This window comes from Bufo bufo, chromosome 2 (genome assembly GCF_905171765.1).
Source record: "Bufo bufo chromosome 2, aBufBuf1.1, whole genome shotgun sequence".
Lineage (NCBI taxonomy): Eukaryota > Metazoa > Chordata > Amphibia > Anura > Bufonidae > Bufo > Bufo bufo.
This window is the reverse complement of record NC_053390.1, coordinates 172,420,024-172,443,313: the sequence shown is the minus strand read 5'-3', so window position 1 is coordinate 172,443,313 and position 23,290 is coordinate 172,420,024. Positions and strand designations below refer to the sequence as shown.

At 40.1% G+C, this 23,290-nt stretch overlaps 1 protein-coding gene across 6 annotated transcripts in view; it reads left to right on the top strand.

Moving 5' to 3' along the window:
- The window catches only part of SEMA6A (semaphorin 6A), a 219,565-nt gene that overhangs the window by 47,676 nt on the left and 148,599 nt on the right, over positions 1 to 23,290 (top strand). The window contains exon 1 of one of the 6 annotated variants that reach the window (XM_040421661.1): positions 8,160 to 8,253. The exons of the other annotated variants lie outside the window; for them this stretch is intronic. The gene's annotated coding sequence lies outside the window, so the exon portion shown is untranslated. Of the gene's footprint in view, positions 1 to 8,159; positions 8,254 to 23,290 lie in introns of those variants that run through there. 6 annotated transcript variants of the gene reach the window in all.

The following is a 23,290-nucleotide window of genomic DNA, read 5'->3' as shown; positions in this document are numbered from 1 at the left end:
GTGCTAAGCATCTCTGGGAACTCCTTCAAGACTGTTGGAAGACCATTTCAGGTGACTACCTCTTAAAGCTCATCAAGAGAATTCCAAGAGTGTGCAAAGCAAAAGGTGGCTACTTTGAAGAACCTAGAATATGACATATTTTCAGTTGTTTCACACTTGTTTGTTATATATATAATTCCACATGTGTTAATTCATAGTTTTGATGCCTTCATAGTCATGAAAATAAAGAAAACTCTTTGAATGAGAAGGTGTGTCCAAACTTTTGGTCTGTACTGTATCTCTATGAAGTTTTCCTGTACGTTAAATTATTAGCTAGTCCAAACATGTAGTATAAGTATTTTAATAATCGAATGCTCCATGATGCGCAAGCTACTGCTTCCTATTCATTTACTTAATTGGTGATGGCGTTCCATGTCTAATGAGAGCAAGAATAATAGCAGCTAAATTTTGGCTCACATAAGCCATGCTATTGTACTTATAGACAAAAACTCAAGTTCACAGTAAATGCTATGCATTCTCAAACGCAATTAAGTCTCATTTATTTTTAGCATGCAAAATTTCCCCTTAATCATCCACTTTGTTGTCTGTGCATTTGATTGTTATTAGCTTGAGCCTGGAACATGAAAGCACTTGTAAAGAATCAGTTTGCACTTCCTGCTATAGGTTGTTACATTGAAGTGACTCATTTGAAGGCAAAATGTCCTTATAGTGTTATGTTTGTGTTTTATTTGATTCTTACCAGTAATCATGAATTTTGCTGCAGAAAGCCAAAAAATATCTCTTTTAAAGGGGTTGCCTCATCTGAGACTTTGGTGGCATATCGCAAGAAATGTCAGATAGGTGCTGGTCCACTTTTTGGACCCGATCCTATATTCAGAACGGGACTCTCGAAGTGAATTGGAGACAAGCCCTCCATTCATTTCTATGGAACTGCCGAAAGTAGCCATCCGGTGGTATCTCTAGCATTTCCATTGAAGTGAATGAAGCAGTGGCTGCGCTTGCGTGGCGCACTCTCTTTCACTTTTGAGTGCCCATTCTGGAGATAGCCACTGAGGCAACCCCTTTAACTAAAGCTTATCTTCATCTACAATCAAAACGCTATCAGAACATACAAATCTTTGATTGGTCAGTTTTGTTTTGGCTCATAGAAAGGCTATCTATAGAGCAGCTTCATTGTTATATGTGTTAATTTTGAAGTGTAAAAAGGCAACATAAGCTTTCCCATACTTCTGAATGACAAATTGCCTTGTTAGAAGCCTTCAAGGGATGGGCAGAGGCAAAACCTGAAGTGTCTATGCCCTTTACAAAATTTGCAACACATGTGTAATTCATGGTTCTGGTCTACTCAACTGGGCCCGTTTCCAGGCCTCAGATGATACTGCAACCCCTGCATCCCCTATAGTTACACTGCTGGGACTGGGCAATATAAAAATGTACCTAAACAGGGTTATTCAGATGTCTAGGAAAGATGGGTCATGTAATGGCTAGTTTAAAAAACTTGATAGAAAATGACCACTTGAACCATAATAAATATTATTGTGTAGGCAATCATTAAAGTAGGTTCAGCTATGGTAAGGATACATGACTATGATAGGAACCACATAGTTGCTTCTATGCAGTCAATTAATGGTGGCTTTTGGAATCTAAATGTTTTGGCTAGAGCTATAGAGAGTCCCAATCAGATATTTTGCAGTAGTTGGAGTGCAAACCACAGTATTGCTTCCCAGCATAGAGGTTGCATTGCAGTCATGCCAAATGCCATTGTGTCCTGTACCTTGTCAAGCCAATGGAAGAAACCAATGATATTGTATGATTCGGAGTAATACTTTAGCAGTTCCATTCTCTTTTCTCAGTTTAGACACGGTAACAGAGAACACAGTCCTTTTCTGCTAATTTGTGCGACACTATTGTGATAAATGACGCCAATAATGTGTTCACAGATGCTTTCTCCCCCAGCAAAAACACAAACGCAGAAACTAGAATGTAGTTTGTACCTCGTGTAAGTCCTATGGGATATGATTTGAGACATTGTTATAAGCAAGATTTGTTGTTTCAGTCTTATTCCTGATAACAACAGGTGTGCTATTGTTGGAGCCAGCTGTCAGGAGACTAATAATTAGGCCTAATTAGAATTAACTGGTTTGACTGGATACATGAAAATGATAATCAAAGCAGTGGAAATGTCTAGGCTGGCACTCCTATATTTATACCAGTGTTTATGCAATAACCACCTTGACGGATAGAGTGTTTGAGGGATCAGCTTTAGAAACTTCTCTTCCAGATGTGAAGTGGCACTCCTTTACTTCATTTGCCCCTTTGTCATTTGTTGACTTGTGCTTCTTTTTGCATTATTTTCCAATATAAAGGATTTTATAAATTTTATGGCTTCTGGTTTTTGTATCTTTATTCAGTTACTTTAAATTAAGAGAAGGACAAGGATTTGCAGAGAATAGATAACAGTTCCATTTTGGTAATTCATATAAGGTCCAGTGTGCAATCTGCAACTGAATTGATGATCTTGAAGTAATTGAACATATTTCCTTCAAAGTCTCAGCTCTAAAGATGATGATGATGTTGGGGGAAAAATAATGTATTGGATGGTAATGTTTGATAATTTTATTTTACCAGGAGAAAAGCCACCTCCAGAGGTCTTGGCAGTGGCTTTCTTCTCTGTTCTCTTTAAAAACACATTCATGGTCAGCTGACCATGTATGTCTATAAGGGAATCGGGAGAGATAGTTGTGGGATGAACAAACATTTGGCTCACAGCTATTGACGATGTTGGGCACTTTCATTGTCTTCAAAGGTCTTATGTGATTTTTAATTAAGTTGTCTATGACCATAAACAAGCCAAATCTTGAGACTGTACAGCAACTTTTGGTATGTATTTTTAATTTATCTGTGAAATTCAGTCATTACATATAAAGAACAATTTGCAATCCATGTGTGCCCACACATGCCAGGTATTTGGTAATAAACAATGAGCTGCTTCAATACGGCAAACATCCATTAGAAGGCCACCCCCTGTTTTAATTTGGGCTTATTTTATTCTTCTCTGGCCTTGCTATGCTGTGACATGTATGATACAAACTAGTTAATAAATTCCATACCATACACCACAGGGAACTAATCAGTGAAAAATTGATATGTAGACCGAATTCCAATGGTGTGCTGACTTCTGTGACACAGCATGTGCTCCATTTGAAACCATGATGTGTTCAGACCTGTAATTAGACATAGGGTTCATACAGTGTAGGAGGCGAGTGCACCATTATTAAATAAGTCTATCAGGCATGGCATTTGGTTTTCTCATTTCCTTTGCAATGAAGCAGTGTTTAAATGTCTGCTTGTACAGATAAATTACATATTGCTAGATACTGTAGAGGACCTGTGGAAGCTTCGCCATGATAATGATAAAGCCAGTAGAGGTTTAGACGATAACTAGGAGATGAACACAGGAACAATTTAATTACAGTGATAAAACAAGATTCCGTGCAGATCAAGGGGTAAATGAGATGTTAGTAAAAAATAAGAATAGTCGAATGTTCAGTAAACAAGTTTGGACAATAAGAGAAGCACAAAATAATCTTGAAGAAAAAAAGAACTCCTCAGGCATAATGTTATGCCAGGCAACAAGATTTTCCTGCTTTATCTTGGTTTCCATTTTATAAACCCACATTAGCCTCTGTTCATATCTGCCTTGTTCATTATTGTTGTTCTGCTCCTTCATAAAAACAAAACAACGAAAATGACAGCAGTGGTTGACACCGGTTGCACCTGATGGACCTTATTGACTATAATGATGTTCATCTTTTTAGTGGACATAACAGCTCATCATGCTGCACTGTAATATTTTTTCTACCATGTTTGATGGAATCTGCAAAGAAGACTCCTAAAGATGTTTTCTGGGGGAGCAGATGCCAAAGGACACCAATAGGACTTTTCCATTGTATATCTGAAATCTGGTGTGTAATATATGGCAAGCATTTGTTGGTAACGGCGATTTACCAATATGTAGCAAATGTGTCCTTTTTTTCACTGATCATCTGCTGCTGGGGACAGCTAGGCTTGTGAAATGTCATTGATGATACATAGGACCATCTTTCATGACATTTCTGCTGTTGAGTGTATAGGTGTCCTAAGCTGGCTATGCGCAAAAAAAACTGGCACCTCCAATACAATTGTCCACTAAGGTCTTTTGCTTCTGTAGAGTATCTCTTCTCTGAATGATAGTACCATGACTGAGAAGCACATACACTTCCTTTGTTGATTTGCCTATAGGAAGGTGCAGGGGTGCCTTTCTGCTGCCTGAGGAGAAAACTGATACATGGCCCCCCTCCAATGCCAACTTCTTAACCTAACTCCTTTGCCACAATAAAAGCGCTTATTGACCATGGCCCTTCTGCTGCCCCCCTCTTGCCCCTACCTGGTGCTGCCTGAGGCGATCACCTCATTGGTGGTGCACCCCTGGGAAGGTGACCATACAAATAAGATTGAAGGGTAATAGGTTGATGGTTGAAAAATGGTTAGATTAACAATTGTCCTGTTAAATTAACATTATGCCAACACAGCCATACAAATTATAGTCTAAATATGTAGAATGGAGGGGGCATAACAAGTAATCATGGGGCCTCATAGCAAAACGTTGAGAGTGGCCCCATTCCATCATGATGACTTTCAGCAACATTCTCAAAAAAGCTTATGATTGGTCTCCCTTAGGCTCATGTGAATGAGAACATTTATGTCATAGTACATAGGTAATGCACTAAGTGATGTGATAATAGTGAAATAATATACACAGTAATGTCACAGTACAGAGATAATAAAGGCAATTGTGTACAGGAATAATCTACTCATTGAACACTGAAATTATACAAGCAGTAATGTTGCATGGTAGTATAATGCACATATGATGTCACATACAGGAATAATAGTGATGTCACAGCACAAGTAGAATGCAGAAAGTAATGCCGCACAGAAGGGATAATACAAACAACAGAAGTGACCATGAGGTGCCATAGTAAAACTTAGAATGGGGGTCTATTCAATTTTTCATTTCAGCTACATCCATGTTGAATGGCACCAGGCAAAGGACAAAAAAAATCTTTATGACAAGGTCGTTAAAGGACTGGCATCCTATAGGACTAATGATAATGGCCTATCATCGGTTGGCTAAAACTTTTTTATAAAATTTCACCTGACGAATGATCGTTTTGGTTGAATCCATTTTGACCAGCTTTAGACTAATGTGCATGGCCATCTAAAAGGAAAATTTAGCTTGTATCATATATCATGAATTGTGCAAATACTCATTTCAGTGAAGAAACCAATGGCAGGATTAGGCTACCTTCACTCAACTGGAAAAAAGGCAGTTTTTTTCACTAATGGCTTTCTTAACCGCCTCCGGACCGCCTAACGCATGATCGCGTTCCGGAGGCGGCTCACCCAGGCAGAGTCACGCATCTATGCGTCATCTCGCGAGACGCGTTCACAATAACTGCAGGTAAACGAGTGGATCTACAGCCTGCCAGCGGCGATTGTTCGCTGGCAGGCTGTAGATGCGATTTTTTTAACCCCTAACAGGTACATTAGACGCTGTTTTGATAACAGCGTCTAATATACCTGCTACCTGGTCCTCTGGTGGTCCCTTTTGCTTGGATCGACCACCAGAGGACACAGGCAGCTCTGTAATAATTAGCACCAAGCACCACACTACACTACACCCCCCTGTCACTTATTAACCCCTAATTAACCCCTGATCACCCCATATAAACTCCCTGATCATCTCCCTGTCATTGATCACCCCCCTGTCATTGATCACCCCCCTGTAAGCCTCCATTCAGACGTCCGTATGTGTTTTGCGGATCCGATCCATGGATCCGTGGATCCGTAAAACACATACGGACGTCTGAATGGAGCCTTACAAGGGGGTGATCAATGACAGGGGGGTGATCACCCCACATAGACTCCCTGATCACCCCCTGTCATTTATCACCCCCCTGTCATTGATCACCCCCCTGTAAGGCTCCATTCCATGGATCCGTGGATCCGCAAAACACATACAGACCTCTGAATGGAGCCTTACAGGGGGGTGATCAATGACAGGGGGGTGATCAATGACAGGGGGGTGATCAATGACAGGGGGTAATCAATGACACTGGGGTGATCAGGGAGTCTATATGGGGTGATCACCCCACCGTCATTGATCACCCCCCTGTAAGGCTCCATTCAGACGTCCGTATGTGTTTTGCGGATCCGTGGATCCGCAAAACACGGACACCGCAGATCCGCAAAACACATACGGACGTCTGAATGGAGCCTTACAGGGGGGTGATCAATGACAGGGGGGTGATTACCCCATATAGACTCCCTGATCACCCCCCTGTCATTGATCACCCCCCTGTAAGGCTCCATTCAGACATTTTTTTGTCACAAGTTAGTTATTTTTTTTAGTTTTTAGTTTTTTCTTACAAAGTCTCATATTCCACTAACTTGTGACAAAAAATAAAATCTCACATGAACTCACCATACCCCTCACGGAATCCAAATGCGTAAAATTTTTTAGACATTTATATTCCAGACTTCTTCTCACGCTTTAGGGCCCCTGAAATGCCAGGGCAGTATAAATACCCCACATGTGACCCCATTTCGGAAAGAAGACACCCCAAGGTATTCGCTGAGGGGCATATTGAGTCCATGAAAGATTGAACTTTTTGTCCCAAGTTAGCGGAAAGGGAGACATTGTGAGAAAAAAAAATATCAATTTCCGCTAACTTGTGGCAACAAAAAAAAATCTTTTATGAACTCGCCATGCCCCTCATTGAATACCTTGGGGTGTCTTCTTTCCAAAATGGGGTCACATGTGGGGTATTTATACTGCCCTGGCATTTTAGGGGCCCTAAAGCGTGAGAAGAAGTCTGGGATCCAAATGTCTAAAAATGCCCTCCTAAAAGGAATTTGGGCCCCTTTGCGCATCTAGGCTGCAAAAAAGTGTCACACATGTGGTATCGCCGTACTCAGGAGAAGTTGGGGAATGTGTTTTGGGGTGTCATTTTACATATACCAATGCAGGGTGAGATAAATATCTCGGTCAAATGCCAACTTTGTATAAAAAACATGGGAAAAGTTGTCTTTTGCCGAGATATTTCTCTCACCCAGCATGGGTATATGTAAAAAGACACCCTAAAACACATTGCCCAACTTCTCCTGAGTACGGAGATACCAGATGTGTGACACTTTTTTGCAGCCTAGGTGGGTAAATTGGCCCACATTCCAAATAGCACTTTTCGGATTTCACAGGTCAATTTTTACACATTTTGATTTCAACTTCTTCTCACGCATTAGGGCCCCTAAAATGCCAGGGCAGTATAACTACCCCACAAGTGACCCCATTTTAGAAAGAAGACACCCCAAGGTATTCCGTGATGGGCATAGTCAGTTCATGGAAGTTTTTATTTTTTGTCACAAGTTAGTGGAATATGAGACTTTGTAAGAAAAAAAAAAAATCATCATTTTCCGCTAACTTGTGACAAAAAATAAAAAGTTCTATGAACTCACTATGCCCATCAGCGAATACCTTAGGGTGTCTACTTTCCGAAATGGGGTCATTTGTGGGGTTTTTCTACTGTCTGGGCATTGTAGAACCTCAGGAAACATGACAGGTGCTCAGAAAGTCTGAGCTGCTTCAAAAATTTCGTTAAATTTCGATTAATAACAAAAAAAGTAAAAATGTCAGCAGCAATGAAATACCACCAAATGAAAGCTCTATTAGTGAGAAGAAAAGGAGGTAAAATTCATTTGGGTGGTAAGTTGCATGACCGAGCAATAAACTGTGAAATTAGGGTAGTGCAGAAGTGTAAAAAGTGGTCTGGTCATTAAGGGGGTTTAAGCTAGGGGGGTTGAGGTGGTTAAAATGGGCATTAAAAACGTCACCCTTCAATTGTATGGGGGCTATTGATCATGAAAATAGACAAAATATGATATGTCCTATTTTATGATGGCCGTTATTCATAGGGTGTCAAAGAAACGGTCGTATGAATAACCCCATAGACTACCATTGTTCTTAAAGCATCCATGTGATGGCTTTCGTGTGAATGTAGCCCGGTTGTACCTTCTGTCTCAGTCATGTCATTATATTCTGTTTTCCTCAGACTGTCTCCATTGTACCAGGGTGTTCACATGAATGGTTTTCCACTCACTGGTAAATTTGCACTTTTCCCTAAAGATTTGTCAAAGTTTTTGCCCTGCGTCCAGGTAAGATATATATATTTTGTATACAGGCAGCTTCCTGAGTTCCTTTAAAGAATGTTGTTCTTTGTGTTTCCTTATAAACAGGATGTAGGGCTGTGAATTTGTCCGTGGGACAGGTTTTACAGAAGAGGTTAAGTTACAGCTTAATTCTGAATGAAATGTGTGTATGCATTATTATACACGCTGGGTTCTTCGACTTCTATTACTCGCTCCATTCATGCAGTCTACCTGCGTTTGCTGGATTAGGTATATAGAATTTTTTTTTTTTATGACAAAGGATTAGTGATGATTCACAGGAGCTGTTCTGTGGGGTTAGTGCTGTAGGGAGTATTGGCGCTTCATGCAGGCTGGATAATTGGTGGCAGCCGAAGGCTTGCAGGTCTTCTGCAGTAGAGCACAGCCAGCTAGATTGAAAACCAAATTTGTTTTATTAGATCTTAGTGCATTGATATGTGTGTTCTCTAGAAGCATAATTTATTATCTTCATTACCAACTGCCGAGTTTCTAGCACATCTTGACATGTGGGGGTTATATCTATGATGACTTAATCTGCTTCTACAAAAGCTGTCCAACGTCAGTAGCCAACCCCCGAGCTAAAAGTGAAATGTGGCCATGGTGTTGGCTTGTGGTTAATGGACGTTTTTTTCTTCAAAATCCTGTTATTCCTTGTCGATTTACATCCCAGAATGAACCTTTTTGTTTTTGCACGTAGTGATTACAATGTAACAGACACTGGCTTCCCAGCGAGCCGTCCATTGTTGCTATGGAAATAATTCAGTTTGAGGAGCGTGATACCACTGATTCAATTAATGAGCCATTTCAGAGGAGACTTCCATAATGTCACATAGTAAATAAGTAGAAATTTGAAAGGAGAGAGATTACATCCTTTGGTGACAGAACAATGGAGGTAAAGGTGAAGATTTACATAACCCTACTTCTTAGCTCCTCTTTGGTCTTCGCTGTATAGAACTTTACAGTTGAGGTCCTTGCATATGATTTGAGATTCAAATTATTTCTGAATGTCACTTTCTATGATGGCTGAAATTCAATTGTCGATTCAAACTCAAAGACCATTCCATAGATTGGAACCACAGATGGTGAACTTGTTTTATTTAAACATGTTGATCACATTTTTCACATTACAAATGTATCTATTTTTCAAAAATTCCATCCATTACGGCACTTTTTTATGAGGACGAGACCGATTGTGCTATACATCCTTATCTTTATCCTTAATTAGAATTCCAGAACTGTAGTAAGCTGTAGGCTTAAGGGTGTATTAGACACCCCAATGCTGTAGACAATAGTCGGGAGGGAAGCGTTCCCTCCCGGCAATCGTCAGATAGCTAGCAGAGGACACAGCTGCTACTACATGCAACGATGTCCTCTGTGGCATCGTTCGTCCCCATGCAGGGCAGTGGTGTGCCGGAGGCAGATCACAATTACACAGCGTGATCTGCCATCGGCACCAATGTGATTTTTAAGCATGCTTAAAAATCACAATTTCCCGATGAACAAGCTGGCATTTTGAGGCACTATTAGACTGACAGATGATCTCTAAGGAGTGTTCATAGGAACACTCGTTAGCGATCATCTGCCAGAAAATCTGTTAGTCTAATACACCCTTTAAGCTAGTTTCACATCTCCAGCATTGTGATCTGGCAGCCAGTTCCGGCAGAGAATTGGCTGGACAGAAATCGCAGTGTGAAGCGGTTTCTGTCGGTTCAATTCTCACCATTTTTGCCGGATAATGGCCTGATCTCTGCCGGACCCTATTATAGTTAATGGGGCCGGCGGGCACTCTGGTTGCATTTGGCAGTGCCGGAGCCAGAATTGCTGCCGGAGATGTGAAACTAGCCTTACATAGGAGCATGAGGTATCATGGGCTATGTAAGGCTAACTGTAATTTGTAGTAGTGATTGTAGTCCAATATCTGCTATCAATGCAAGTGACCAAAAATAGCTAAAGCTACTTTCACACTCGCATTCTGGGCGGATCTGTCATGGATCTGCAAAAACTGTTCCGTTACGATAATACAACCGCATACATCCGTCATGAATGGATCCCTTTGTATTATTTGTAACATAGCCAAGACGGATCCGTCTTGAACTCTATTGAAAGTCAATGGGAGACGGATCCATTTCCTATTGTGCCAGATTGTGTCAGAGAAAACGGATCCATCCTCATTGACTTACATTGTGTGCCAGGACGGATCCGTTTGGCTCAGTTTCGTCAAGCGGACAGCAAAACGCTGCAGGCAACATTTTGGTGTTCGCCTCCAGAGCGGAATGGAGACTGATCGGAGGCAAACTGATGATCCTTTTCCATTCAGAATGCATTATGGCAAAACTGATCCGTTTTGGACCGCTTGTGAGAGCCCTGAACGGATCTCACAAAGGGATAGCCAAAACGTGAGTGTGAAAGTAGCCGAAATAAAATAGTCCAGGTTGTCCTGTATGTGAAAAAAAAGGGTTTCCTTTTTTATTATACAAGAAACAGCTCTGTTGGGGTCCCTATACAACACAAATTTACACTAGCATTTTGTGTGTCTGTAAAAAATTCCAGAATAGCCATGTACATCTTTTTTGTCAGTCTACTTTCACACTCGCGTTTTAGCTTTCCTTTTGTGAGATCCGTTCAGGGCTCTTACAAGCGGTCCAAAATGGATCAGTTTGCATTCTAATGCATTCTGAATGGAAAAGGATCCGCTCAGTTTGCATCAGTTCAGTCTCCATTCCGCTTTGAAGACAGACACCAAAACGCTTCTTGTCCGTCTGATGAAACTGAGCCAAACGGATCCGTCCTGGCACACAATGTAAGTCAATAGGGACGGATCTGTTTTCAATGACACAATATGGCACAATAGAAAACGGATCCGTCCTGGCACACAATGTAAGTCAATAGGGACGGATCCGTTTTCACTGACACAATCTGGCACAATAGAAAACAGATCTGTCCCCCATTAACTTTTAATGGTGTTCAAGACGTCTTGGCGATGTTAAAGATAATACAAATGGATCAGTTCAGAACGGATGCAGACGGTTGTATTATCTGAACGGATCCGTCCATGACAGATCCGCACAAATCGTGAGTGTGAAAGTAGCCTCATTTTGTAGTTTTTACCGTATTTGTGTGAGTTTTTTGGCCATTTTTTGATAACTGTGTGTTTATCCACTAGCATCTGCTATAAGACGTTTTTCCCCTGTGGAGAAGGTAATGTGATAATGCCTGAAAAAATAGCAAGATTTCCAGCATGCTGCTTTATTAAGTAGTAGCCAGACAAAAAGAGAAAAAAACACACCACCTGATGAACAAAAAACGCCAATTCCTGTGTGACCTGCGTTCCATATTTCTCATAGACTTTCGGCTGACATCTGGACAAGGCTTATTTACCGTAATAAATGCAGCCTCTAAAAATGACAGAAATGACAGCAAAGACCTACATGTGAATGAACCCACCCAAAAAGTCTGCTCAGACAGCGGGTTTTCTCCACCATGGAGTCTGCAGCAGAAATCGGAGGCTGTCTATTCATTTTCTGCTGCGTTCAGTTTGACGTGCCGCGGGTCTGCACACAGATTTAGTCTTATTACATGGGGCTAATTTACATGTGGCCACTTGGAAACCACAGCAAAAATTGACTTCAAAACTTTTTTTTCTACAATGTGGATGCCAAATGTGTGACTGAAAAAACTCTTTGGCTAACTGCACACTGGGTGGCTTTGTATGCAGAAAATCGACACTATTTATTGCGGATTTTGTGCAGTTTTAATGTTGTCTTTGGTGTGGATTTTCTGTGAATTTTAACAACCCCCTTGAAGTCTATGGGGAAACCACACTACTTCAGTTACAGATCTGCACAAACAAGTGACATGCTGCAGATTTTAGAAGCTGCATGGTAGGTCAATTTCTGTACGTAAAAAATACGCACTATGGGAATCCTTTATGAACTGATATACACCATTTTTGTGGTGTATATCAGTTGCAGATTTTGTCGCACATCATGGTGCAGCAAAATCAGTGACATTTCTCCGCTCACCACTCTCATTCATCATTGTCTACGCCTGTTTTTTTGCTTAGTAAATGGCTTAAATCTACTCCAGAAAAGGAGCTGGTGTAGATTTAAATTTGTTGACTGGCATGCTGGCGGAAGCACCAAAGTTACGTAGAGACCACAAAACTTTGGCGCTTCCTCCAGCAGTACAGAAACAATTAATAATGGCATGTAAGTTGACTGTCTAAATGAATGAGCCCCTATGTACATGAAATTTGTCAAATCTTATTCACTTTGCTGGTACTATATTACGCTGTGGTTTTTCTGCATGAAAATCTTTGCGGAAAAAAAACGCGCATAATCAACATTGTGTGCAGTTATCCTTTGTGTGGATTTCATCAAACTGGTGCAAAGTAGAATTGGCTTAGTTGGCCATAGCAACCAATCAGATTCCACCTTTTATTTTCCAAAGCAGCTGTGAAAAATGAAAGGTGGAATCTGACCGGTTGCTATGGGCAACTAGGCCAGGTCTACTTTACACCAGTTTGATAAATCTCCCCCACAGTGTTCATACGTGGCAGAACTGTACAAAATCTCATGCACACGGTGCAGATTTTAAATCTTCAGCATGTCAGTTTATGCAATGCTTGGGTAAAATCTACAACAAATCTCCATGTAACACTTGGATTTTGCTGCCCATTGATTGCCCATTCATTATGGATTTTGTAATTTTGTGAATCTAGCAACTTTCCATTCCAAGGTAAAGTCCTAAATGTACAGAGACATATAATTAGATCATATGGGTGGAGACAGGGTTACCAACCAGAATTTTTCTTTTTTCTGGACAACTTATCCCAAAATCACGGACAGCCGAAATTTTTTACGGACAAATTGGAAAACCATAATAAATGATAAAGATTATACATGTCTATAGCCTAATATACTGATAAGAACTCATTACCAGCATTTGCTGTGAGCGTTAAAATAATAATAATAATTAACCCAAAATAACCTAGTCAGGTACCACCAGTCTCAAAAAAAATCTCAAATCATTTTTTTCCCGTTTACTGGAAAAAAAGTTGCCTATTTTTACGGATGGTCCAGAAATTTCTGGACGGTTCGCAACCCTGGGTGTAGATCAGGGGTCAGCAACCTACAGCTGTTGTGAAACTACAACCCCAGCATACTCCATTCACTTCTACGGGGGAGCAGCCAAACACATGTGCATGCCGGGAGTTGTAGTTTTACCACAGTTGGAGTGCTGGAGGTTGCTAATCCCAGGTGTAGAGGAATACATGAAAGAGAGGAGAAACTGCAACGCTCACCTGTGTTCGCTAATGGGAGGCACGGATTAAAGCCCGGACTTGGCTGAAGTGATGTGAAGAAATAGGATAAAATCCAGCTTCCCATAAAAACAATAACTTTATTTCTTTAGCGGTAAAAGCATATACATTGACACCAAAAAAGTATACACGTTTCGGACAATTTAATCTTAGTCCTTAATCATGACATAATGATCAATGATCTTGATCAATGATCAAGATGAATACATGGTATGCTTTGCTCGCACATCTCGCTGTCTGAGCCTAGTTTTTTTAACAACCTTTATGCAATGTGTTAATGCTGCACGCAGACAGTAAAGAAAGTTGAGCTTATCTGCGGCTAATCCTGCCCTGATATGCCTTTTGCAAGTAGGGCATTCTCCAAAACTGCTTAGATCTTCACTGTGAGTGGGACACATACAAAACCATTGACAACGTACAATACAGCAGTTTCTGGTAGTAGGCTTAGTAACACCTTTTAACCTTAGTAGGCGCCAGGTAAAATAGGTATAGTAAAACTATACCGCAATATTGTAGAATAATATTTATAATGAGCGTTAGCGCTGAGCCGGGAATGATTGCCACATTGAGAATGAGGTATTTGGTTTATACAGCTGGTTGATTTTACGGTTATCTAGATTTTGCTCTCTACCGGCCTGTTCGTACAATTCTCCTTTGTGCCTTTTATTATTTCAAGCTTTCCACTGGATGGTCTACATTACAGTCTGCTGTTTGTACTTGATAACGTGCTAAACATGATGAAATTGGCAGTGAGAAATAAGTTGATCTTCGTCCAGATTATCTAAAAACATCATTTATCAGAGCCAAGAAGAGTTTAAGAGAGAGAACGTGTCTATGAAATGTCATCTTTCTTGTTATACCATATTATACCATGTACCAGGTCAGTGGAGCAGAGAGTCTCCTACAAAGAAATCATCAAAGCCACATTGATAGAGGATAGTGCAAGAACAATGGGCAACCTAGCCAGAGGTAGAGCAAAGTCCCTTACACCAAGTTATAGCTGTCTTCCTCCTACATAATATGATATTATTGTAAAGGGCAGTAATGTAGGTCACTCGTCTGCTTGGTCCCCTTCCCCCAGGCAATGTTTTCAGCCTACGCTGATTACCGCTTAGCACATTCATTATGTATGTAGTAATGGGAGAACTGGCAGATCACACGGTTATCACCAGCTATATGGAATATGACATTGCTAAAATGGATTTTATGAAGAGAAATAAAAGAATAAAGTTTTCAAGTAAATCTGCTAATTTTCTTTGTATTCCAATAGTGTGATTTGCATCCCAAGATATATTTTAAGGCCTTTTGTGTTATCGTTTACAGTGAAGCTTAATTTTATGTCAATTGCAGTGTCAATAGTAGTACCAAAATTAAAGATGGGCAAAGTTTTGAAAAAATTTGATTAGGCCGAAGTTCACCAAGAAATTTGATTTGTTACGAATTAATTAGTCACAAATTACTATAAATCAGGTATACCCAGGCAACTCTGCTTTAGGGTATGGCCACACAGAGCGGCTGTGCTGTGGGCAGGTTGTGGCCATACAGCGGTGAAGACCCGTGCGGCCAATTAGCCTACAGCTGCCTTTCATTTAATAATGAAGACCGCACTGTATAGCAAGTCTTCATTGTTAATGACCGTGCAACACCGTTAAACAGGGGCTGTTGCTGGTGTGAAGTTTGGCTGGTTAGGTTGGGGGGACAATATGTTGGCATATCCACTTCTCCAACCCCAGTTCTCTCCTGCCCTACAGTTGGGAGCCCTTCTTTTGCCATCTGCTTTTCCTCGTTTTCCACATCATCTAATATCAATGAGAATATGTCATCAGGAACATCCAGTGCCTCCTCTCTCTGCATCTTGCTGACTTTTTTAGGACATGAAGACTTTAAAGGATGATTTGGAAGAAGTAAAGCCAGCAAAAGATGAGGATGGTCATTAGGGATGAGCGAATTGACTTCGGATGAAACATCCAAAGTCGATTTGCATAAAACTTTGTTCTAATACTGTACAGAGCAGTATCTCTGTACAGTATTAGAATGTATTGGCTCCGATGATCCAATGTTATTGCTTTGTGAAGTCTCGCGAGACTTCGTGTAATAACTTCATAAATTAATTTGTACTGTAAAAAAACATATCCCGAACTTGGGTTCGGTTTCAAGTGAAAGCAAAAACTTCAGCTCATCGGAGCCAATACTTTCTAATACTGTACGGAGCTCCTGCTCCGTACAGTATTAGAACAAATTTTTATGCGAATCGACTTCGGATGTTTCATCCAAAGTCAATTCGCTCATCCCTAATGGTCATCATTAAAACCTGGCACCCCTAAGTAATGCAGACTGGATGGTATTGGTTGGCACGTTGGACACTGGAATAATAAAGGCTTCCATCTTATTGGTATTGAATTATTTTATTAATTGTTTTCAGCAACGCTGTCCGTAGCGCATGAGCAATTGCCAAGTCTATCCCTCTGCTCGGCTCAGGGACAGTGGCGGAGACTGCACGGGATGAGGGTTTTAAAAGGCTGTGACATCACAGGGGATAACTATCTGCTGCTGCATGGGATTATGGGTGATCTGCCATTTTAGCAAAACTTGATTAGTTACCACAAAGCACAAGGAAATTTTGATTTGTTGCGGTGTCGGACCCCCATGATCAGATACTGATGACCTATCCAGTGGAAAGGTCATCAGTTAAAAAATGTCAGAAAGCTATAGCCATATATGTCACTGTCACTTTAAGATTACTAATGCAGGCTTGGCGTTAAAGCTTGAAGTGAATTGTATACTGTCCCAGGAGACCCCAGAATGTCATCCACAACTTTTTTTCAGGTGGAATTTATTTGGACCCCCGAATTGAATTGCCAGACCACTTTGGCTGAATTTAATCTGAGTGAAATTTCAAGAGACTCAATCATCTCTACTGATAACAATTCTAACCACATGCCAAACTGGACCCTTCCGCTCAGTATATGATACTGTTTTTGGTAGCCAGTATTCTCTCCATGCATAATCTGATGTCAAACTCTCAGGTAGATTATGAGTGTTTGTACGCAGTACATTGAGCGAATACAGACTGCCATTGGCATTTCCCTTATATAATGTCTAAAATTACTATAAAGCAAACTTGTCCTGTCAACACAGTATATTCTAGGGGTGTTATGCAGATTTGTGTGTTGTTTTTATGGCATGTTATACAGTGTATTTCAGGTATGAGATGTAATATGAGCTCAAGTGTATGAATTTCATACATTTTTGTTCACGCTCATGTTGGTTTCATTATAACATGTTGCTTTAGTTAAACTATTTTTAGTCAAATAGAACTGCATGGGAGAGGGCGGAGGTGTCTGCAATCTGGAAAAGACACACAAAAACACGTATACTCACACACATGTACAGATTTACACATATACACAAATATGCTAATATACAATATATATATATATATACACATTGTACTATGTTTCTAGTCATGAATTTATATTGAGCTCTGGATGAATTTGTGCAAGGAACAGGACAACATAAAGCTTCTAATAATAATTCACATGTGAGAGACAAGCTCTATAGAAAGCATTCAGAGGAAAAAAGCATGAAAATTTTACACCCAGCTAAGCGTAATCTTCTAAAAAACCTTCATTGAATAATAATTATAACAGGTGCTGAATTGTCAGTCATCATTCAAAAAGTCTGCCTCTGAATCTCCAACTAGCCTTCCTGTCCACAGCAACCAATCACTGTGATAATGTGGAATCAATAAAGCATCACTGTGATTGGTTGCTGTGGGCAATAAAGGGCTAGTACTTCCCATTTAAATGGAATGGCAGACACGCCGGAGTGTATGGGACTGCCTGAGATAGCAGAGAGCTTGTACTCTAGTGTGATAATGGGACAACCAGGGGATGACTGGACTTAGAGCCTACAGGGAACTTTCCGAGTGGACCGATGCGTAGAGGGCTGCTAGAGCCTGCCTTTATGGCTGCTGACCGGATTCATAAACATCTGATGCTCTTAGCACCATGTACTTATGCACTAAACTGGCAGCATGTGTTATTTGGTTCTGCTCAGGCAGTATTTTTTGCTGTACTGTGGTATTTGGTTCTGCTGGGGTGGTATTTTGTCCTACTCTAAGGTCTTGCTGGCCCCACCTACTTCTATTGGTCGTGCCTATAAATGTTGGCCCGTCATTTGGACTTGCCTTTTAGGTTTTTTTCCAGGGCCACTTTAAAGGGGTTGTCCAGCCATCATATTGATGATCTAACGTCAGCATAGGTTATCAACATTTGATCGGCAGGGGTCCCATGCGAGCACCACTTCCTCTTCATTACACTATGTCTCGTCTCCTGTGGAGCGGTGGCGTAGTGTAATAAAAAGCACTTGTATTACACTGCATTTCCAAGACAAAGTGCTGTGTAATGAACAGGTGTTGCTCTGATCAGTTGATCAGAGGGGGTGCCAGGAGTTGGACCGCTGGTGATCAGATATTGATGTCCTATCCTGATGATAGTTCATCAATATTAACAGCTGAATAACCCCTTCAAATGCCTAGTTTGCTTTTGTCGACAACCCCTTTATCTAAGAAACCATAATAATGTGTGCATAATAATGTTTGGATGACATTAATACATATTAATAATCTATATGCTTTGCCAGAACCTTCCTGATAACTGGCTTTTAAGGGCATCAAAAATTCTCCACAATGGTATTTTTATACCTAGTCACCAGCTCTTCACTCTCTTCTTGGCATCTCTAGATGTATAGGGCTGTAGTCGGAGTACTCAAAAATTATCCATTTAGTAACATGGAACTGCTGATATGCTTCAGGATACTAATACCATATTAAGGTCTGATATACAGGTCTAAACCTACTCAATAGTCACATATATTGAACCAGATCTGAACCAATCTGGCCAAAAAGATCCACATCCCTATAGTGATAGAAAGTTATATTACTATCAGGTGACACTTTACACCATGAGTGTTTTCAGGGAATGCTTGGTTCTCCGTTACAGGTAGTATCCCTTTATCTTTTGTTTTACAATATAGTACAGAAAGTGTTTGAAGTATTGAAAGCTTCATCAAAAGTGGTTGGCATGACGTGGTTGAAAGGTGTTAAAGGTGAGCAGGATATCACTTAGAAATTCAGTGTTTGATTGCAACACGTACAAAGGGTTTTGCAGCCTCACACAAGGGTTTTATTTCTTGTTATATGAGCGTCACCCTTCTTTCACTGAGTTGAATAAGCAGGTTTTGTTATTTCTGTGCATGAGTTATAATAACGCCTTGGGATTTTCACCCGACTATAATTCCCCCTTTTTGAAAAGCATCTCTGAACGAAAACATGAGAAGTGGAGAGGAACAGATGCTTTATCAAAAACTGGAAGCTGCTTTCTCATTTCTATTTCGGCTATATATCAATGCAAATATCAGTGAACAGGTGGCTCATGGGATCCCAGGAGACTTTTTACAGTAAAGGTTACAACCAGAATCGATCGCCTTTAGCCGCTTTCAATTTCAGTGTGGGCTGTTTGTCTTCGCTGCCCAAAGTGGCAGCATCTCATTAGAACTGCATTTATTAAGGTTCCCAGTGTCTGTTAAGAAGCCAAGATGCAACCTGCTTACTGATATATTTTCTGATAACAGATGTCCTGAATAAAGAAGGTTTTATTGAGTAAAAGACTGATAAGTCTCTCTACTGATGAGAAAACTCTGGTTTCAGGAAGGTAACCAGAATGGCAAATCTGCTTTATTATAATGATTTTATAATGGGATATTGTAGCAAAACCTGGAAAGCCAAGTGACAATACCTAGGGGGAGGTATTTTATAGACTAGGAAAAAATTAGATATCAAGAAATTCATTACAGGGTGCATTACCAAAACAGTTTTTTCTGCAGCAGTTGCATGTGAAATGAGGCTAAACGTTTGTAAGCTGTTAACATTTTCAGAAAATGTAGACGGAACTTTACCTGTAAAACAGGAAAAATATAATTATATGGTAATTCTTAAAGGATTATCCAGCATTTTAATATTTATTACTTATCCTTAGGATAGGCTATCAATATTAACGTCTCTGACAACCCCTCTAACAGTAAAACATGATTTCAAGAAGAAATGTACCTCCATTGTAAGTCTAAAGTGATACAATGTGTCCTACTGTATTACAATACAATGGCTGCCAAATGCTTCACACGTGGCTTATCTTTGAGAAAGCAGTAGAATCGGACAAGCCTTTTTAACCTTCAGAGCAGACACTCAAAGTGTTTTATGGCATCCAAAAAATTTAATGAAGTTTGAAGATCCCTCTGATACTGGTTGATCTACCAAAGTAATATATTGTGTAATGGGGCAGAGGAGGCCTTATCATTTCATACATCTTTTATTTGAATTTTCCATTATTTTTGTCAAAAATTTTAAAATACAAATTCAAACCTATGTTGCATTGAATCTTTTGTCTACATATGGGCCTAACCAACCTTAAGCTGATGACAGACATTAGAAGAACTCGGGCCTCGGTGGATAACTCATTTCTAGGCTGGTATCATTACTTGGAGCAAGATCATTAAGGAAGTTAGCGAAGGAGAAAAAAAAAATGACTGCAAGTGTTTAGTTGAACAGACATGTCAACAATTGTGATAGGTCCTCTTTAAGATCTAATTAACCATGAATTGTTTGTAATTTTAGGGAATCGGTCACTTTTTACATGCAGTCTTAAGGCGATTGTCGGGAAGGAAGCTATTACATGCAGCGATCTCCTCCTCATATCATCGCTCTTCCCTATACTGAATCATTCTTTGCCAGCAGCAGATAGAGATTAGATATCACAATCTGCCACCTGCAGATGATGATTTTTTAACCTGTCAAAAGATCTAGATTACCATATGAACAAGCCAAAGTATTAGACTGCCAGAAGATCGCTAACGAGCATTACTACAAACGATTATTAGTGATCATCTGCTGTCAATAGACAGGTGTAATACAGACTTTATCTGTGGCAGTCTGTTATAGAGCTGAGCAGATTGATTTACAGTTTTGTAGGTAAAGATTAGATGTATTAGGAGGAATTGTACCCACATGGAAACCTTTGAGATGGAAGCACAGAAAATGAAGGATCAATTTCAGAAGAAAAAGTACCCACTACCACTACTAGAAAAATCAATAGACAAAATTCGCCAGGTGGATCGCCAATCTTTTTTTGAAGAAAGAGTGAAAACCAATGAACCTCAAATACATAGTGTGGAAAATACTATTAGACTAATATTACCATTTAGTCCCCAATATAAAAAAATAAGATCGATCGTCCAAAAACATTGGCACTTTATACAAAGTGATAAAATACTAGGACCATTGATATCCCCTACACCAAATATTATATTTACCAAGGCTCCCAATCTAAATATACTGGTAGCCCCTACAGTGAAAATGAAAAATACCACCATTACCAAAACACCCACCTTGATAAGTTGGATGGGCCTCTCGGGTTTTCACCGGTGCGACAGATGTGTATGGTGTCGATTGACCAAATTTTCAAAAATCACTCACTCCATCACATCTTCCGCGAATAGTCACGTGCATAAAATCAAGGACTTTATGACATGTGACACTAGTAGTGTAATATACATGTTCCAATGTCCGCGTAAATTACAATACGTGGGGAGGACCAAAAGACCTCTTAAAAGACGTATTGCAGAACATATGAACAATATAAGAAAAGGGTACGAGACCCATTCTTTGTCTAAACATTATAAAACACATCACAATCAGGATCCTGCAGGTTCAGTATTTATGGCACTTGAAAAGGTCCCTATACATTGGAGAGGAGGCAACCACATCTTTAGAATGTCTAGACTTGAATCTAAAAGAATTTATGAACTGGGCACCCTCCTCCCCAATGGACTTAATGCGGACCTCGAAATTTTTGGATTCTTATGAACTTGGTATTGATGTGGTACGCTCTTTGCTGACGAGAAATGGCAGTCGGGCTTTTTTACCAGCACTACCATCTCCCTTCCGCACTTAGTGTCCACATCCATTGCTTCTGCCAAAATATCAACAAAGTGAGACCAGCTCAAACAAGACCACCACTTGATAATATGAGTGACCATAAATTATTTAAACCGAATAACAATATTTATACATAATCAATTTTTTCTTGTAAATATATGTTGGCTAACATATTAAGGGTTAATAACTTTTATGGGAATTATATAATATACTTTTTATGTACACCTTTTATAAATTTAAAGAGAAAGAAAAAATAATTATATATATCTATCGTTTCTTTCATCTTTTCGATATCTGCTCTTACTTGAAGGTTACCTTGTGGATCTATATAATGACAAAGAGCAGATCCTCTTTGCCTCGTAGTAACTATAATTAACTGAAATTGTACATCATTAGTTTGGTTTACAAGACCTAACACATCCTATATTTGGTCATCTAGGTAGTCAGTGGAGTTAAACTTAAAACTTTCATTTTCTGGTCTTCAGATAGATAAGAAGTCTCTACAATTTATGTCAGCAAGCTCTAGTCACGGTACCGGAATCGCTAAATAAGCCATAGTCTTTGAACTCCCAGGACTGTGAGTACAAATCCAACAGTTTTTATAATTGTCTGCATCTGTCATATTTTTTTTTAACATGACCTGATGATGCCTAATAAGGGCATTATCCCAGTCACTTTTTAGGTTCACATGTAGAGCTTGAATGCTCAGACCCAGGAGTAGAAGTGCAAGGACCTCCATGCTCAGGGTTGGACACCTTTTTTGCAATGTGAGGCATGAATCCAGTTAGGCTTTCCTTACACCTTTACAGAGGTTGCAGTTTTCAACAGGACTTGGAAGGGACCATCAAATCTGGGCTCAAAGGTTTTCCTCACTTGCCTCTTTATCACCACCCAATCTCCAGGTTTAAGACTGTGTGTGCCTTCTACTGAACCAGGGTCTGGAAAGGAAGCAGACACTTGTTTATGATGTTTATGAGTGTGATCTAACCTTTCAGTAAGGGCCTTTATGTAACTGACCATACTATCAGTCTGCAACTGCAACTGTTGAAGAAAATACAATCCTAGCCTTGGAGCACTGCCAAACAATACCTCAAAGGGAGACAACCCTGTCTTCTTGTTTGAGGTGGTTCTTATGGAATATAAGGCTAGAGGCAAACACTCTGTCCATGGTCTACCTGTTTCCTGCATGGCTTTCTGAATTTTCAGTTTTATTGTCCCGTTCAAGCGTTCGACATGGCCGCTGTTTTGTGGGTGGTACACCAAATGGAAGGCTTGAGTCACCCCTAAGGCTTGCATAACCTCTCTCATCACTTCACCTGTAAAGTGTGAGCCTCTATCTGACTCAATAACTTCAGGAACACCATACCGGCATATTAGTTCACTGACCAGTTTCTTTGTGGTGTTCCTTGCATTTGCCTTAGACGAGGGATAAGCTTCCGGCCACCCTGAAAAGAGATCAACACACGCAAGAACAAACTCATACACGCTACCTTAGGCAGTTATATATAGTATATCTGCAGTCTCTGGAATGGGTAAAATGGCCTAGGAGTGTGCTTGCTTGGAGTCTTCACCATTTGACCGGAGTTGTTCAATGCACAGACCATACATCCTTGTACAAATCAAGCCGCTACTGCAGAAAACCCTGGAGCAATCCACCCTTCATTTACTACACTTATATACCTTTCGACAAATGTGTAGGCCCATGGGCCTCC